Source organism: Dendropsophus ebraccatus, chromosome 2, assembly GCF_027789765.1.
Source record: "Dendropsophus ebraccatus isolate aDenEbr1 chromosome 2, aDenEbr1.pat, whole genome shotgun sequence".
NCBI classification, from domain to species: Eukaryota; Metazoa; Chordata; class Amphibia; order Anura; family Hylidae; genus Dendropsophus; species Dendropsophus ebraccatus.
Window position 1 is genome coordinate 206054022 of NC_091455.1, and position 18736 is coordinate 206072757.

An 18736-nucleotide genomic window follows, 5' to 3' on the forward strand; every position below is an offset into this window, starting at 1 on the left:
TTTATTTTCTTTTACTTTTTTGACAATGTAGTGCCCTATTTTATTGAATCAGAAGTGAGTATGGCTGCATGTTCACACACATATACCATATTTTTCAGCATATAAGGCCACTGGGCGTATAAGACAACCCTTGACTTTCAAGAAGATTGTCAGGGGTTCGCCTTATACGCCGGAAAATGTTAAACCTTGCCTGACCGCAGCAGGGTTTACTAACTGGAGCCCTGTTGCGGTCAGGCAGGGGTAAACTGCAGTAAAAAAAAAAAAAACACAACAACAGATAACTCACCTATAACCCGTTCCCGGTAGCCGTGTGTCTCCCATCCCGTTCCTGGCGCAGGCAGTGTTACGTGCACTGTCTGCGCTGGAGGTCCCCAAAGCTCTCCTGGGCAGCCGATTGTCTCCGTTGAGATGCTTCGGGGAGGGCTTCAGGGACCCCCGGTGCAGACAGTGTCACACTGCCTGCGCCGGAAACGGGATAGGAGACGCGCGGCTGTCGGGAACAGGTCACAGGTGAGTTAACTGTTTGGTTTTTTTTTATAGTGGTTGCTGCATACGGTGGGGATGCAGCTATTTTTGAGCTCCCCCACCATCTGGTGACCATACCCTACGTATAAGACGACCCCCGACTTCTGAGAAGATTTTTCAGGGTTAAAAAGTCGTCTCATATGCCGGAAAATGCGGTACATAGGGTGATAGGTACAGTGCTCTCTACTGCCCCCTCTGTCCATGTCAGGAATTGTCCAGAGCAGGAGAGGTTTCCTATGAGGATTTTAAACTGCTCTGGACAGTTCCTGACATGTACTGGAAGACTGGAGAATTTATAATAGAAGTAATTTATAAAACTTTCTGACATCAGTTGATTTGAAAATATTTTTAACTCATCAATTAAAAAAATTACTTCTCCCGATTAGAATAAAGCCATAGAATAAAGCTCACCTTTGATCCATGCTTTAACAAACTTTTTTTGTGCAGATTTTTTAAACATTTCAAATTTTTTTGTAAACCTTTAAAATCACATGCTGTATTATTTGAAGATTTTAATAAAGTTTTCACATCACTTTTTCCCTATTCTCCTATGTAGAGATTCCCCAGAGAACACAATGAACCTGAAACCCTTCCTACAGTTGCTTATATTATTGTGTGTTGTAAGAGATGGTTACTTCTCTAAGTCGTCTTCCAAGGGCCAGTATTTGGCGTCTGTCTTTTTGGACCTGACCATGGAGGAGAAGACATCAGTTCAGAGTTTCCTCATGGCCCAGGAGGAGCTTCATTTAGTCTCCATTAGACATGAATTGGACAAAAACTCAATTTTCATGATGGAGCTCAATTTGCCAAAAAGCAGAATGTCCTGAACTTTTTAGATAAGAACAGCCCCAAACCAAAGAGAGAGGCCAAAGTGGTCATCTTCTTTGGAGACCAGACCCAACCCAACATCACAGAATACATTGTCGGCCCACTCCCACGCCCACATTATTACCGGCCACTGACCAGAAACAAGCCCATAAGATTTGAGTCTCGACCACTGACTATTTTAGAGTCTGAAATATTCATAAGCTGTCTGACGGAGCTCACCAAGGAGTTTACCCACATCTTACTGGAGACCTCCGGCTTTTCCTTCTACAACTGCTCCTCACGTTGTCTTACCTATTCGGACATTGCCCCTCGGGGTTTGAATTCTGGAGAACGTCGCTCATGGTTGATGCTCCTGAGGTCCACAGAAGGGTTTTACCTTCAACCAATAGGACTTGAGCTTCTACTCAACCATCGCTCACTCAACCCAAAAGAGTGGACCATCGACAAGATCTGGTACAATGACCAATACTTCGATAGTGTCCAGGAGTTCATCCAAAAGTATGACAAAAATTTACTCACCAAGTTACGATTACCAGATGTTGCCAAAGATCTTTTTTCAACCTTCATACCTCGTGGAGAATTTAAGACAAAAACAGATATTCACGGTCCAAAAATATGTGAACCCCAAGAGAAACGCTACAGAGTTCTAGGCAACTATGTAGAATACACAGGGTGAAGCTTTGCTTACCGGGTATGTCCATCTGCTGGCCTGCAGATATTTGATATCCAGTATAATAATGAGAGGATAGCCTACGAGGTGAGCATACAGGAGGCCATCGCATTCTATAGTGGGGTCACGCCAAGTGGTATGCAAACAAAGTTTATTGACTCTGGGTGGGGGATGGGAACTGAGCATTATGAGTTGGCCAAAGGAATTGACTGCCCTGAAGGAGCCACTTACCAGGATGTCTACAGTTTTTATGACACGGATAAGCCATTACGATATAAGAATGCATTGTGTATCTTTGAGCTGCCCACAGGGTCACCTTTGCGGAGACACTATGACACCACTGATAATGGTGGATACAATTTCTATGCCGGGCTGGAAAACCAAGTCCTGGTGGTAAGGACGACATCCACCGTCTATAACTACGACTAACTATATCAGGGATTTTGTGTTCTACCAAAATGGAGTGATAGAGGTTAAAGTAAGCTCCACTGGGTATATCCATGCCACTTTTTTCACCCCCGAAGGCCTCCAATCTGGAAATAGAGTCCACACCCATGTCCTGGGGAACCTGCACACACATTTGGTCAACTATAAGGTGGACCTTGACATTGCAGGTAAGAGAAACTTTGGCTTACTAGAACCAGGGCTAGCTCCAGGCTTTTGTGAGCCTTTAGGCGACTTTGAAGAGCAAATCATATGTGATGATGGTGGTGGTTATAATGAGTATGATGGTGGTTGTGATTAGCTGTGAGTCACAGGTAGCTTAGCACTGCAGGAGTTATAAGCTGTCAGGTTCTTAAACAACCCCTCACCCTCCCTGCTGTATGATCCACCAAGATGCCAAAGGTTCCCTACGAAACGCACCTGTAACAAGGAGAATGTGTACGTGGCCCGGGCCTCCATTGTTGTGTACAACTACTAGTATGATCATACTGACCAAATACAGTATACAAGGAACAAGTATAATCATATACATATTACCATCATACTGACCATATCCAATATGCAAGGAACAAGTATAATCCCATACAGAATACCATCCTACTGATCATATCCAATATACAAGGAACAAGTATAATCCCATACAGAATACCATTCTACTGACCATATCCAAAATACAAGGAACAAGTATAAACCCATACATAATACCATCCTACTGACCATATCCAATATACAAGGAACAAGTATAATCCCATACATAATACCATCCTACTGACCATATCCAATATACAAGGAACAAGAATAATCATATACATATTACCATCCTACTGACCATATCCAATATGCAAGAAACAAGTATAATCCCATACAGAATGCCATCCTACTGACCATATCCAATATACAAGGAAAAAGTATAATCCCATACAGAATACCATTCTACTGACCATATCCAATATACAAGGAACAAGTATAATCCCATACATAATACCATCATACTGACCATATCCAATATACAAGGAACAAGTATAATCCCATACATAATACCATTCTACTGACCATATCCAATATACAAGGAACAAGTATAATCCCATACATAATACCATCCTACTGACCATATCCAATATACAAGGAACACGTATAATCCCATACAGAATACCATTCTACTGACCATATCCAATATACAAGGAACAAGTATAATCCCATACATAATACCATTCTACTGACCATATCCAATATACAAGGAACAAGTATAATCCCATACATAATACCTTCATACTGACCATATCCAGTACTGAGACCAACTTTATATAAAAGCCAAATGATAACAAGTTATATTCTTGCACATATGAGCAGTACTATTGTGATGATATCAGGAGCTAGGGAGGAGTGTCGGCACTATTTCTTTCAGTGGTCCTGTAGATGGTGTGTGGCGTATATTGTATGTGTGGAAAAGATATAGCTTGTAGTACCAAATATTTGGGACCAAGTCCTGTCAGTGTGTGTGGTGTCCCACCACTGGTGTTTTCTCTAGTGCACCAGTCCTAAAGTTTTCACTCAGGTTAAAGTGGAGGTTGGAGTACCTTAGTTTCCCTACTAAATTTCACTACAGTTTATATGTATTACTTGTATACACAGCTGTAGAGTTAAGGGTTAATTGTGTTGTACCATGTGTTTCTATGCTGACCACTCACAGGTACTCTTTCTCTGTTCTACCTTGGCTGTCCTCTCTTACACACACTCAGCCCTGTAGGAGGAGTTAGCTGCATGTTGGAGGAAGTAGCGGGAGTTAGTTGTTGGAGGTCCAAGGGGACAGATGCAGGAAAGACTAGCTCTGACAGAGATTTCTTTTACAGCAGCGATCGCTACTTTTACTGTGCAGTGCTAAAATACCTTTAGGAGAGAGCAGCCATTTAGGATTACCCTAGCCCGTGCCAGGAACTCCTCGAAAAAGTGCAGGGTAGACTCTTGAACCAAGAGGAGCTGACCCAAGTAGGGCGAAGCTACCAGAGTAAAAGGTCTACGTATCCTACTGCACATCACAGGTCGACTGGGAAGTCTCGGGAACCTGCTACACCTAGATAACCGTCGACTTGGGCTTGTGCTACCCACCTAGGACGGGATCTATGACACTAGGGGGCAGAAGGTGGTCAGACATCAACGTGAGTATAAGTATCACTTATCTACTTATATCTACTCTTCAGTTCCAGCAGAGTACAGGATCTACATTGGGCAAGGGCTCCTCCTCTTCTCTCTACCTCTACAAAGCACTACTACTTCTACAAAAGTTCTTACTTTCCTCAAGCACCTATTCCTGAAAGCATTCCTAAGTCTACGTTATTGTCAGCACCCAAGTTTGTCAAGACTTTTCACTATCTGCATAGAGTGCAGTGTCTATCTGCAATGTTATACAGTAAACTGTTCTATTTTTCTACTAAATGCACTGGACTCTGTCTTCCTCTGTTTGCAACTGCACTTATACACACACCATTGTCTACCTTGGGTTATTTCTCCCCTTCTCTGTGGGTGGCGGTACAGACATCCCGGGTGGGTCTACTACCACTCCAGGTTGCCGTGACAAGGGCCCAAGGGACCCGCAAAAATCTTGGAGGTTACCGACCAATTGGGGATATAAACGGGGCGGATTAACTTTACCATAGGCCCCGGGCTGTTCACCAAGCCTGGGCCCCCCTACCCCACTGTAACTATGGCGGCACTAACCTGGCCTTCATAGTACAGTATAGATAATGTCATGATGTCCTGATTTGTGCAAAATTGCCATAAAAAACTGTGATTTTTTGCAAATCATGTCGGAAGTGTAGCCTGGAGACAGTACACCACTGAAAGTATAAGTCTTTTTGGGTGGTCATGGGCCCCCCAGGAGCTCAGGGCCCCGGGCTGCCACCCGGAACGCCCCTATTATAATTCGCTACTGTAAACCGGCCATTCAAAACAGGTACCAACATCCCACCTGTGCACTTCTACAGTGCTGGCGTAGTGACAAATAACTTCAACACTACTGGCCAAGTACCGCGCGTCGCAATCAGCACGGTCAGTAGAAAAAAAGTTCATACAAAATATAGCACAAGCCAGCGGGTAAAAAGTAAAGAACCAGCGGCACTCACCAATGTTCAGAGAGTGGGGCGCTTTATTACAGATGGCATCATGCAGGTCGGCATAAGGCAGTGGCAAACAGATCCATCAGATGCTGTGCACATGGGCTACAGCTGTTTCGCGGGTTAACTTTCCCGCTTCATCTGGCCACTGAGATTAAAACCGGGAGATCGGTTTACTACCTCGTCTTCTGATGTCAACAGTGTGTGTGTGTAGGGGGGGTGTAACAAAAACACACACAGTGGAAAAGTGATACATAACAATGCATCAAGAAATTGGTATATCCACAAAACGAACACAAGAGCTACACTTCAATACACTGACAGGAAACAAAGATAGTGCCGACAACCCAACCTTTTGCGTGTGATATTTATAGTAATGATATTCCTGTATATAGGAGCAGTATTATAGTAGTTATGGTTCAGGGAAGAAAAAGAGTGCTGCACCTCACACCTATGGCTGATACTAGTACCTCTCGGCTACATAAAAAACATCAGAATTCTATATGTGAATTGATCAAGCCACACTGCCCCATGTACCACAGGACCAGACCCAAAAATGCCACACCAAAACCCAGCCAGCACCACCGGCGGAGGAAGCTGCTCCCAAACAGCACAAGTCTGGATAAGGTATTGCACTCACCATAGCTATCAAAAATACAAAGGGACAGACAGGAGGGATTAAAACCATGAGCACTCAGGTGTCTCCTGCTAATTGCGGTCATGTGGGTCTCACCAGGAGGAGTGCAAAACACGGAAAAAAGAGAGAAACAAAATACGGTTCAGGGAAGAAAAAGAGTGCTGCACCTCACACCTATGGCTGATACTAGTACCTCTCGGCTGCATAAAAAACATCAGAATTCTGTATGTGAATTGATCAAGCCACACTGCCCCATGTACCGCGTGCAGGTATCTGATACACATGGGTCCCTACACTAAGTCCACACTGTGCCAGTCAGAGACCACCACCCCCGCAGGCGTGCACAGTCAGGGAAGGGAGGCCATGGAACTGCCCTGCAACCCCCATGCCACAGGACCAGACCCAAAAATGCCACACCAAAACCCAGCCAGCACCCCCAAACAGCACAAGTCTGGATAAGGTATTGCACTCATTATATAGGAGCAGTATTATAGTAGTTATATTCTTGTATATAGGCGTAGTATTACATTAGTTATTTTCTTGTATATATGAGTAGTATTATAGTGGTTATAGTCTTGTATATAGGAGGCAGTATTATAGTAGTTATAGTTCTGTATATAGGAGCAGTATTATAGTAGTTATAGTTTGGGTCTGGTCCTGTGGCATGGGGGTCGCAGGGCCGTCCCATGGCCCCCGTTCCCTGGCTGTGCGCGCCTGCGGGGTTGGTGGCCACTGACTGGCACGGTGTGGACTTAGTGTAGGGACCCATGTGTATCAGATACCGGCACGAGGTACATGGGGCAGTATGGCTTGATCAATTCATACACAAAATTCTGATGTGTTTTTTATTTAGCCTAGCGGCACTAGTATCAGCCATAGGTGTGAGGTGCAGCACTCTGTTTCTTCCCTGAACCGCATTTTGTTTCTCTCTTTTCTCCGTGTTTTGCACTCCTCTTGGTGAGACCCACATGACCGCAATTAGCAGGAGACACCTGAGTGCACATGGTTTTAATCCCTCCTGTTTTTTTCCCATTCTGTTTGCTGCAGCTATGGCGAGTGTAATACCTTATCCAGACTTGTGCTGCTTGGGGGCGACCTTCTCCGCCGGCGGTGCTGGCCGGGTTCTGGTGTGGTGTTTTTGGGTCTGGTCCTGTGGCATGGGGGTCGCAGGGCCGTCCCATGGCCCCCGTTCCCTGGCTGTGCGCGCCTGCGGGGTTGGTGGCCGCTGACTGGCACGGTGTGGACTTAGTGTAGGGACCCATGTGTATCAGATACCGGCACGAGGTACATGGGGCAGTATGGCTTGATCAATTCATACACAAAATTCTGATGTGTTTTTTATTTAGCCTAGCGGCACTAGTATCACCCATAGGTGTGAGGTGCAGCACTCTGTTTCTTCCCTGAACCGCATTATAGTAGTTATATTCTTGTATATAGGGAGCAGTATTATTATATCGAGTCCACTTTTGTAGGTACAGAAAACAGCTTTGAAACTATCGATGTGAAATATGAGAACATCACAAACCCTTGGAGTCCTGGTCACTTTATCGTACAGTCCCGTAAGGACCGTGTCCTGAGAAGCACGGAGCGCCAGGCGGCTTTCAAGTTTGGATCTCAGGTCCCCCGTTACTTAGTATTCCAAAATCCAAACAAGAAGAACAAATGGGGTCATCAGAAGAGCTACAGAATCCAGTATAACTCCGATGGACACAGTGTGCTACCTCAGATGTGGGCAGAGGAGAAAGGCGTCTCATGGTCCAAGTTAGTGGGATAAAGGGGGTGGCTGCTAAAAGGGACCACCTGGAATATCTGAAATATATTTCTGTCAGGTTGGGAGACTACAACACAGGACAGCTGAGGCTCTGCACTGGCATCCGCCCCGCTGTCCCTGCCTACTTACCACTGTCTGCCCTAGACAGCAGCGGGTAACTGGGCAACAGTTCCATGTGTGCCCTAGACGGCAGCGGGTAACTGGGCGACAGTTTCTGACCTGGATGTGTGAAAACACAGAGACGAAGACAGAACAAACGAACACAATGAACTCAGTAGTTGGGATAATAGTCAAAAATCAGGAAAACCAGGGAATAGCAGTCAGCAAACATTGATAGCTTAGTCACACTCTAAAGAGGCTCTATCACAGGCAAGGGAACATGATGAGGGCAGTAGTCTTATGGAGTCTAGAGTCCCAGCCCCAGCCAGGATTGGGTCAGAGACTCCTGTTCCCAGCCCCCCAATCAGAGCTGACTGGAGGTGCCAGCCGTCAGTCAACATACTTTATTTGCAGACATCTTAAGCCGTTCTGCCGGGCTTGGTGAGGCCCCAGCTGCGGCAATAACCAGTGACACCGTTGGTGTGTCCCTAACAACCAACCAGGCCAGTTTTCAGGTACGCTGTTGGTGCTTCCAGGGAGATGGCTTTACGCTCCTGCAGTGCATGGAGCAGCACATGCCAGCCGGCCCCTGACAATTTGTCTCTATATCCAGAGTCCAATAACACTTATAGTCCTAATACTTTTATATTTTCTTTGCTCTTATTGTATCCAGTTGGGTCAATACATTATTAACTAAATAGCTTGGCTTTCCTCCTAATCCATTAAAACAAATTATGTGGACTATCTTGCAGATACAGCCTGGCCGTCACCAAACAGAAGGACTCAAGAAGGAGGCAACAAGCAGCAGCATTTACATCCAAAATGACCCCTGGAACCCTGACATCTACTTTGAGAATTTCATCAGTAACAATGAGGACATTGTAAATAAGGTAAGTATAGTTTTAGTATTGTAGGTCGCCAGGTTTCTTGTTATTGTCTAAAGCTTATTCAGGGTCATCCTCTTCCTCTTTTCCTTCCATCTGGTCTTCAGATGAATCTTCTCACCTAATAAAAAATATTGGGATGACTGATGTTCCTGTTGGTTTATCATCTAGGATCTGGTGGCCTGGGTCACAGTCGGCTTCCTCCATATCCCCCATGCTGAAGATATCCCAAATACGTCCACACCAGGAAATGCAATAGGATTCTTTCTTCGACCTTACAACTTTTTTGATGAGGACCCCTCTGTGGCCTCCAGGGGCCCGGTCATCGTGAGACCCACCGACAAAAGCTTCGCCAAAGTGAACATCCAGCGCTGGACTCCTGAAGTAAGTGGTCAGTGTGGGTCGGAGAAACCCTTCCGGTATAATGGAACCTACTTCTCAGACTGAAACCTGAAGCCGTCACATTGCGGATCCAGGAGTTGTCCAGGAGAAGACAATGATCATTTCTGCAAAACAACATGACTGCGGGGCGTCTGCTTCATTGTACAAGAAAAATGTAGGGAGCGGATGGATTGATAGGTACACTCTACAAAAATATCTCAAAGATCTCATACACCTTATTAACATGTAAAAGGTAAATTTTGGGGGCAAACTTCCCTCTTATACAATATGATGCCTCTAAACAGACCACAGGAAACAACCCTTCTGAGTGCAAAACATCAGCAGCATCAATTATATCCTTGACATGATATGTATATAGGAGCAAACTTCCACAATCATGCAACAATAGATGGATGAATACATCTGCTTTCTGATTATTGTGGTTTTATTATATTCTCAGGTATTGGTTGGAATTTCAGTATTTTTGGGCTGTACTCCTATTTGCATACTCTGTATCTTTGTATATAATGCTATGCAATAGATTTTAATAAATAAACTTTCCTTTATTAATACAATCATGTGCCAGACATGTTTGCTATCTCCTGCCTCCAAAAGATGACATTGTTCTTCCCCAGTTATACATGTCAATTATTTCCGGCCGGTAATACTGCAACAACGACCGTGGATTTCAATGCGGCCGCGAACGTAAAACTTATATCTGCCAAATTAAACTTGATTTTGATGTAAAAAATTTTCTGAGTGGTTTCTCGGGCTGAGCGCAGTATTTAAAGTAAATGACCTGTTTCATCCCGCTTATAAACATGCTAGAAATCAAAATTAAACAGCGGCCGTAGTTTCACGACTAGCCCGTACGATCTTAATTCTACGGCCGTAGTTTTGGTCGGCCGTTATTTTACGTAGTGTGAACATAGCCTTATACAGGATTTTAAAATTAAGTCTGTGTCCAAATGAAAAATTTAACTCTTGTTACCAATAGGAGGAGAATGAGAATTTGAAGTTGTAGGGGTGTAAATTAGGGTTCCCCAAGCTTACCCCCTGTAACTACGGCAGCAGTAAAGTGGTGTTCACAGTACACGATAGATAATGTCATATTTACCGCTGAGTAAAGTTACCGTTGTTAAGTGCTCAATCCTCATTTTTTAAGTGCCATTTTTAACGCACAACATTAATGTTACAACCACCTTCCTCTCACTACTCCCATGACTCTCCCCCCCCCCACACACCTGCTCCCATTTACCCCCTCCCCCCAATTATTGAATTGTCTCCTGACTGCAGTTTTACCTGATTTGTGCAAATTATGTCAGAACTGCAGCCAGGAGACAACACAGCACTGAAAGTATATGTCTGTTTGGGCAGCCATCTAAGAGAGCATCAGTTCAAGAGTTTTCTTGCAGTTCTCACACATAAAATTAGGTGCCCATGATTTGTCTTGACCCCCAACCGGCACACCAAAGTACGCTTTGTAGGCCTCACACATCTTAACAGATGCTTTCACTGAGGACTTTTTCGCTCTCATCTTTATAAATTGGCTGCAGACGTAGCAAAACATGTTGGCCGGATGTGTGCAACCTCTGGATGCCATCTAAACTAACTTTAGCTGTGTACATTAGTTCACTTATACTCAGCAGAACATTAAATTAATTATTGAATTAGTTAGCAGTATTTATACTGCTATGTACACTTGTAGGGAGGTCCCAGAGAGTTCTAGAAGGTTCTAGACAATTCTGGACAGTTGTAGAAGCTTGACAATGGTTCTTACAGCTTCAGAAGTTTCTAGAGGTCTATAATCAGCTCTGAATATTTAGTGAATACAGTCTTCTTAAAATTTAAATTGAAATTCAACGTTTTCCAAGTGTAAAATAATGCACTTGGAGGAATCCTCTATCCGAGTATCACATCGGCAGTACTGTGTTGGAAAAGACTTCAGAAGAGAAGGATTTAGGGGTAGTCATTTCTGACAGCCTTAAAATGAGTCACCAGTGCAACCAGGCGGTGGGGAAAGCAAATCGTATGCTGGGGTGTATATATATATATATATATATATATATATATATATATATATATATATATATAATGGTATGCTGGGCTGTGTATATATATATATATATATATATATAATGGTATGCTGGGGTGTATAGCTAGAGCCTGGTATAACCAGTAGGAAGAGAGAGATTGTGATCCCGCTGTATAGAGCTCTGGTGACATCACATCTGGAATACTGTGTCCAGTTCTGGAGACCTCACCTAAAAAATGACATTGATAAAAGAGAACGGGTCCAAAGACGGGCTACAAAAATGGTGGAGGGTGTGAGGCATAAACCATATCAGGAAAGACTTAAGGATTTGAATCTGTATAGTCTGGAGGAAAGAAGGGAAAGGGGGGACATGATTGAAACCTTTAAGTATGTTAAAGGATTAAATAAGGTTTTTTAGTAAAAAAAACTGAGCTCAAGAACAAGAGGACACAGTGAGAGGTTAGTTGGGGGAAAGATCAGAAGCAATGTGAGAAAATATTATTTTACTGAAAGAGTAGTAGATACCTGGAACAAACTTCCAGCAGAGGTGGTTGGTAAATCTAAATAACAGAATTTAAACACGCCTGGGATAAACATACATCTATTCTAAGATAATAAGAAAGAAAACACTAAAAGGGCCGACTAGATGGACCCAGTGGTCTTTTTCTGCCGACAATCTTCTATGTTTCTATGTTTCTAAAAAATACATACATTTCTAAACATCACCGCGCTGTCCACAAAAGCAAAGTTTATGGACACAGACAATTAGGAACACACACTTAACACCTGGGAACAAAACATTTTGTAAAATTGTTACATAGTATTAAGTTATGTAGATATAGATCTATAAAACCAAAGGAAATGACCAACATTGATAAATCAGAGGCATGCACAACACAATACACATAACACAATGAAGGAAATCACCTACCGCATGTAGAGCAGATACAGATTTCCCAGGCACTCACCCATGCCTTTCAAGGACATTACCCTTCTCCCTAAAGTGTCAAAAGTTTTGTTTGTTTTTTTTTAAATGGCAATGACCATTTAAAAAAAAATCAAAAATATACACAAGGAAGTACTTAGGCATCAACTTACCTAGAGACTTATCACAACTCTACACCATAAACTTTCCTCCGCTATACGAGAAGCTTAAGAAGCCGATGCATTCCTTTACTATACAATACCTTTCATGGATGGGTAGGAGGAATTTGCTGCAAACCTTTATACTCCCCTCACTCTTATACACTCTACAAATGATCCCGATGGAATTACCACGATCATACCTCCTAAGCTGGAAGACATTGTTTTCCAATTTCTTATGGGCTCAGAGAAAGCCTAGGCTTTTATATAAAATGCTCCTGCAACGGAGACACACTGGAGGTCTTGGACTCCAAAATATAGAACTCCTTTACCAAGCCCTGCACCTACAAAGGTGGGTGGACGTGGCATCCAATAGGAGCCTACTAGTGGGTAAGGAGTTGGAGTATGTACAATGGGGTGCAAAAGGTCATAAACTTCTTTGGCTTCCCACTAGAGCAGAGGTAAAAAACATAAAGAATCCTCTCCTAAAAGGCATACTCTCATTGAGGTTGAACTTCATCTCCTCACCCAAGCATACGTCATCCCCTCCCCCATTGACACGCTATTACCATATCTGGTAAATCCAGAACTTGTGTCTCACGAGCCAATCTGGGACAAATTGGACCATGTTACTCTCGGATACTAAGCCCCCATCTTCGGGTGCACTACAAGAACTCCTATCCCCGTTCAAGCTAAACTTCCTCCAAATACATCACACACATAGCCGGACCTTTCCTTAAGTCTCATACCAAATGGAGGGAACTAATTTGGTTGGAACGCCTTCTCGCCTCCAGAATCACCATCAAACATAAACTGACCAGGTACGTAGACCACCTGTTGAAAGAACAATCACAGGGACCCACCTTGTTCCTCTTGTTGTGGGAAATGGCTAGTGGTCAGCTTTTAGTACTACTTTCACCATAATAAGACCACAAAAAGTACAAACTTTTGGGAAGGGTGTATATAATAGTAACACCCCTAGTGGGATACCATACGTGCCCGCCACAGTCCACGAGCGGGTGCGAGCTGCAGAATGCGCGACGTGTTTTCCGTCGCCATTCCGTAGTGTGCATGTACCCTAAGGCTAGGTTCACACTACGTAAGTTTCCGGCCGTAGCGCACTCTGTAAATAAGCGGCCGGAGATTTACATAGTTTGCGTACAATGGAAAGTATACGATCTACGGCTGCACAGTTCACACTACGTAAGAACTTACGCCAGGATCGTACGCGCCGCCGTAAAAAATGAACCAGACCATTGTTTCGGGACGGAAATGCTGTAACTTACGCCCGTAGCGTAACATGCGGTCCTGTACGGAGTGGTGATTTCTTCTTTTTTACACTTTGATTTGCCGATCCAAAAGGTTCTGTGGGGTGTCCGGGGCTAGCCGCAGATATCCAAGTAAAATAACACTGTCAGATCGCTACGTAGGCCGCTCGGGAAGCGTACGTAGCTTACGGGCGTAAGTTCGCGGACCGTACGTAGCCGGCCGCAACTTGCGTAAATCCCGGCCGGAGTTTTACACGTATATGTCCGGCCGCAAAAAATATGCGGCCGGACATATACATAGTGTGAACATAGCCTCATAGTGGATAAGAACGCACTTGTTTTAACATTACCTATGACAATCTATTCTGGATAGGGCATGGTGGGAAGAAATATAACAAGTGAATTCAATAATGTTAGGAAATTTTAGTCTCCGCAGGTCAATCCAACCTAACTCTATGAGTAGTTGGCCCAAAGAAGTCAGAGAGGGGACAGAGGGACCTGGTGCTGTACCCCAAAATCTGTCTAATTGTGGATTTATAGTTAGGCTGAAATCCCCTAAAACGATAAGTTTTGCCTGCGGGTATGACTCGGCGAAACTGGCTGCTTCATGTATAATTTGTAAGGAAGCGGGTGGGGGTAGATAAACACCTATAAACACTGTCTGTACAGACTCAATCAAGGCTTGGACAAATACACATCTCCCTTCAGGGTCTCTATATGTGGCACCTGGCTCCCATCTTAAAGACTTGTGGATAAGTAGGGAGACACCTCTGAAATGGGAGGTATGGACAGAGTGGAGAGACCACTGGATCCATGGCTTATGTAAGTATTTAGGTGTAGACTTTTGCATGTGGATTTCTTGTAAACATATCACATGGGGTTTATATTTCTGGATTTGGCAGAATACTAGAGATCTCTTCCTAGGCGTACCTAGGCCCCTGACATTATGGGAGAACACTTTAATGGACATATCTAGTTACGTATGTACTCTGAAATAAGACGATACAAACTGAACTCACACAGGTAGTAAATTACTAACTAAACGCCTCACAAAGGAGGCAATAGGAAACAAACTCTTGGAAAAAGAGTAACAGGTGGCTAGTAAACACTATAGCACTATAGTTGTTATGAGCACAGACTAAGTATATACCTCGCCCGCTTTCAAATATACTATATAAACCATCACCCGTGAGAGATGGATGAAATGAAAATGTAGGTATTAAGCATTGCACTACTCATCTCTTGAACGCCATCTAGTGGCCATTGTCAGAACTGGAGATGACCAAGGGAATGCCAGAACATTCCATCACTGCAGTAAGGTATGCATAGATCCCTTGTGAGAAAGTGTAAGGCACCAGGAGTCATGCATAACTTATAAGAGGGCATACAGTGGTTCAACGACATGGTATCTAGAGTCAGCTTAGCATACTATGATAATCTTAAGCCATATAGTTTCATCTTAAAAATACATCTTTAGCACATTATTATAGAGTTTACACAATGAACCATAAGAAACTAGAATAACGTGAACCGATAGTATGATGCTGCAGAGCGTCCACAATAGATCTAAAAGCAGGAGATTCTTCAAGTGCTAACCGATCATATCAGTGGGGGCTGCTGCATGTCTTAAGGAGTATAGAACATGGTATCTCCTTCTACACAAACTTTCTGACATATGAATGAGAAGGGTAACTAGTCTCGGATCGTCCAGGAGGACACCAAAAGGTACTTATCTGCACCCAATGTAGCTGTAGTGAAGTCTAAGGTCGGAGGGGTCTGCCCAGGGAATGGACCCATTCTTTAGCTTCAGTAGGCGAATTAAAGAACACCGTGCGCCCATCAGATACAACTCGCAGTCTGGCAGAATAGGAAAGGGAGTATAGGAGTTGGAGGTTTCGCAGCTTGGCCTTGACAGCAGTAAATGTGGCCCTGGTCTTTTGTAGGGCCGTGGAGAAGTCCAGGAATATCAGGATGGCAGAATTACCCATCTCTTCAATCTATCACTAACTTCTGGCATCTTCCCATCCCCATACAAACATGCAACCATCACACCCATCCTCAAAAAGCCATCCCTTGACCCTACCTCCTTATCCAGCTACCGCCCCATCTCGCTTCTCCCCTTTGCCTCAAAACTCCTGGAACAACATGTCTACCATGAACTTTCCTCACATTCTTCATCCAACTCGCTTTTTGACTCCCTGCAATCTGGTTTCCGCTCCCACCACTCCACAGAAACTGCCCTCACCAAAGTGGCTAATGACCTGCTCACTACCAAAACCTCGCGCCACTACTCTGTGCTCCTTCTCCTTGACCTATCTTCTGCCTTCGGCACAGTTGACCATTTTCTCCTCTTACAAATCCTCTCATCCCTTGGTGTCACTAGCCTTGCTCTCTCCTGGATCTCCTCTTACCTCTCCAACCGCACTTTTAGTGTCTCCCACTCCCACACCACCTCCTCTCCTCGTCCCCTTACTGTTGGTGTTCCCCAAGGCTCTGTACTCGGGCCTCTTCTCTTCTCCATCTACACCTCTGGCCTGGGACATATCATAGAATCCCACGGCTTCAGGTACCATCTTTATGCCGATGACACTCAGATCTACCTCTCTGGTCTGGATATCACCTCTTTGCTATCCAGGATTCCAGAGTGTCTATCGGTCATATCCTCCTTCTTCTCCTCCCGCTTTCTAAAACTCAACATGGACAAAACAGAACTTATCATCTTTCCCCCATCTCGCTCCACCCCGCCTTCTAATCTGTCAATCACTATCAATGGCTGTACTCTGTCCCCTGTCCCCCAAGTCCGCTGCCTTGGGGTCACCTTTGACTCTGCCCTGTCCTTTAAACCACATATTCAGGCCCTGACCACCTCCTGCCGCCTTCACCTCAAAAACATTTCCAGAATCCGCTCTTTTCTCACCCCTGACTCCACCAAACTGCTGGTCCATGCTCTTATTATCTCCCGCTTGGACTACTGTAACATCCTCCTCTCTGGCCTTCCAGCTAACTCCCTTGATCCTCTCCAGTCTATCCTTAACTCTGCTGCCCGACTAATCCACCTTTCCCCTCACTTTGCCTCAGCCTCTCCCCTCTGCCAATCCCTCCACTGGCTCCCCATTGCCCAACGTATTCACTTTAAATTGTTGACCATGACATACAAGGCAATCCACAACCTGTCCCCTCTGTACATCTCTGACCTGATATCCCGCTACCGTCCCTCACACAACCTTCGATCCTCCAGTGACCTCCGTCTCCGCTCCCTCCTTGTTCGTACCTCGCACAACTGCCTCCAAGACTTTGCCCGAGCCTCCCCCATACTCTGGAACTCGCTACCCCGACACATCCGGCTCTCATCCACCATCATGTCCTTCAAAAGTAACCTGAAAACCCATCTCTTCAAACAAGGCTACAACATACAATAACTCTGCATCACACTTGACTGGCTGCATTTTACCTCCTTTTTCTCTCCCTATACCCTATAGATTGTGAGCCCTCGCGGGCAGGGTCCTCTTCCCCCATGTACCAGTCTGTCTTTTGCCTTCATGTAATGTTTTCTGATCTTGTATTGTTCCTGCCTGTTGCCTTTCTATTGTATAGCGCTCTGGAACTAAGGGCCCTTTATAAATAAATAATAATAATAATAATAATTGTGGTAGGTAAGTGTCCCCTGGCGCTGCGCTGCTCGTAGAATCACATCCCGATCCCTCCCGCTCAGGAATCTTGCTAAGAAAGGCCTTGGAGGTGCACCAGGCGGAGGTATTTTGGTCAGTACACGATGTGGGCCGTTCCACCATATAGGATATAGATGGCGGCAGGTCTGGTAGTAGCTCTTTAAGTCAGCGCTCGGTAAATGCATATGGGTCATCTCCCTCAGAGAACTCCGGAAGACCCAGGATGCGTATGTTGTTCCGCCTGTGACGGTTTTTTAAATTGCGGCACGTTGGGCAGCTGCTTTATCCAAGAAAGCAAGGCGGGCTGGTAGTGGCGCAGTAGCATCTTCAAGTTGGGGTATCCGCTGCTCTGTATCGCGGACCCTCTCCCACAGCTTCTGCATGTCTTATCGCAGTAGTTTCCGCCATTTGTTTTCACCTCCTCCAGTTTCCCAGTCAGCGTGGTTGTGGAGGTATGTATGGCTGACACCTGCGCAAGCGTGAGCTCAGGCTCCTTGGTCGCCATCTTGGTGAGCACGAGGCTGTGCTGCACTCTGCTGTGGAGTACATCTGCACATTCCTTCAGCTTCTCTGCAGCCTGGGATTGTCAGGTGAGGTTCATATTGGTCCCGGGACATTCAGCAAGCAACCAGGGTACTCTTGGGGTGATGGTGACAGGATATCTGCAGGATTAAGCTCAGTAATGAAGCGGTATAGTTGGAGCTCTCTCTAGGTGTGTCTGCTCATGTCCGCCTCCAGATACTACCATACTTTGTGACATCATAGGAGTGATTTCCATAGTTTGTACAGTGATATATACTTATGCCATGGCCCAGGGTTGCTGGTACTGATGTTGGGCCTGCTGGTGGGTTCTGGTGTTTTGAAGGCTACTTGTCACGGTGGCTCGGCAGCGGTAACACCCACCCCCGGACACAGTGCAATCGTACCTTGGTTAGGACAGGTGTGAGATGCGGAGTGTAGGTGCAATTGCTTGAAAACTTTACTTGAGAAAGGTATCTTAGTGCAAATAGTCAAAAACAGTGCTCAGGTACTTAGTGCAAAAATAACCAATAACAATGCCCCCAACAGGTAGATAGGTGAGTTGATAAAAGAAACTGTCTCAGAATCTGAGATAGGGACCTGATAGGAGGGACCTTGCGTAATGTACTTTGTACTCTGCTGGGATGTGGTGAAGTATTGAAGAAATCCTAATACTCACATATGGATGAGTCTCAGTTATCTCACATAACCGCCTTCTACCCCCGCAGTGTTGGGTTTCCATCCTACTGGGGTAGAACAAGTCCCCAGTTTCTGTTCTGGGTGAAGCTGGATTGTAGTATCCCTCCTACAAAGC

The 18736-nt window shown here is 44.7% G+C and overlaps 1 pseudogene; it reads left to right on the forward strand.

Annotated features, from left to right (window-relative positions):
* Positions 1–1100: 1100 nt before the first annotated feature.
* Positions 1101–9415, forward strand: LOC138784889 (diamine oxidase [copper-containing]-like; annotated as a pseudogene).
* The last annotated feature ends 9321 nt before the right edge of the window (positions 9416–18736 follow it).